At 35.3% G+C, this 1,316-nt stretch overlaps 1 non-coding gene across 1 annotated transcript; it reads left to right on the forward strand.

Annotated features, from left to right (window-relative positions):
- Positions 1-432: 432 nt before the first annotated feature.
- Positions 433-555, forward strand: TRNAL-CAA (transfer RNA leucine (anticodon CAA)). Its single transcript has 2 exons — positions 433-470; positions 511-555. It is a non-coding gene; the product is annotated as a tRNA-Leu (tRNA).
- Positions 556-1,316: the final 761 nt, after the last annotated feature.

The raw sequence follows: 1,316 nt of genomic DNA on the forward strand, positions 1-1,316 counted from the left end.
AACAATGTCTTCAATACTATACCCACAAGAATTGAATTAGTGCAGAATCCATTCTGAGATTATTTTCTCTTGAAAAATTCGAGAGGCACAAAAAAAAATTTATATAAAATTCACGAGTCTTCCAGTTCATAAAATAACTCATGCCGAAATAGTTATAGAGATATATATTCATAGAAGGATCGTTTCACCGACTGTCGAAATTAAATTGGTGAACACTTCAGGATGTAGTAATTTATGAAAATATGAGAAGAATTGAATTGAATTGAATATTGAGGGCAGAATGTCTCAAAAACTTTCTGTTGGGCTATTAAAAAAATTATTTACACCACTGGAACGAGGAGTGGATAATTTAATGAAAGAATTGATTAGAAAAATAGCGGAGGTTGTGTTTGTAAATTGTAATAATTTATTTACTCGTGAAAATTTATAATTGTCAGGATGGCCGAGCGGTCTAAGGCGCCAGACTCAAGGTTGATAACCTTCTCAGTGATTCGCTGAGTTGACGGGGCATTCTGGTCCTCTCTGAGGGCGTGGGTTCGAATCCCACTTCTGACAATTTTTTTTTCCCCCGAGTCACGAATTTAATCACAAATTCCCCATCACCTATAACCATCATTAAATAACAATACCCAAAACAAATTAAAAAATTAAATCAAACCACCACATAAAAATTCCCACAAAAAAATAATAAATCCCACAACCGTATAATTTATCAATCGACAAATCGATACCACTCAATACCTAGATAATTTACACCCATCGATAAAAATAACCATAAGCTAAAACAAATTAAAAATATTAACACAAATATTGAGAAGAATAATTTTATCGCCGATCCCGAGTGGAATGATATCGAAGTGATGCACGCTGAAACCAATAATTTTTTTTCTCTTCAAGAATGACCATTCAAAGCGAACAATTTGCGTACATATGAAAAAAATATGTACCCCTTCCCCGGAAATTCACAACTCCCCTTGCTATTGGAGCAATCATTTTCCCTAGAGTGTGCGTGACTTGAAATCGCGGCAATAAGTATAGGATCTACGGCAAAGTCGAATAGATCGATTCGACGAAAGGTATCGTTTACCATTGAATTCAGCCACAATAGCGAGTGTATTATCGGAAAAGTGTTGGCTACCTGAGGGAGTCCTACCAGCTGTTCACATGTACTGAATTGCACAATCACAGTTCAGACACTTTGGTATCATCTATGATTTAAACCGAAATTATCGGATCATCCGATATTCAAATTGGAGAAAATAGCTGATGATAGCGTGGAGTGGATAACCGATCATTTTTTTACGGAAGATTTTTAC

The sequence above is a fragment of the Fopius arisanus genome, unplaced genomic scaffold, assembly GCF_000806365.1.
Source record: "Fopius arisanus strain USDA-PBARC FA_bdor unplaced genomic scaffold, ASM80636v1 scaffold00011, whole genome shotgun sequence".
Lineage (NCBI taxonomy): Eukaryota > Metazoa > Arthropoda > Insecta > Hymenoptera > Braconidae > Fopius > Fopius arisanus.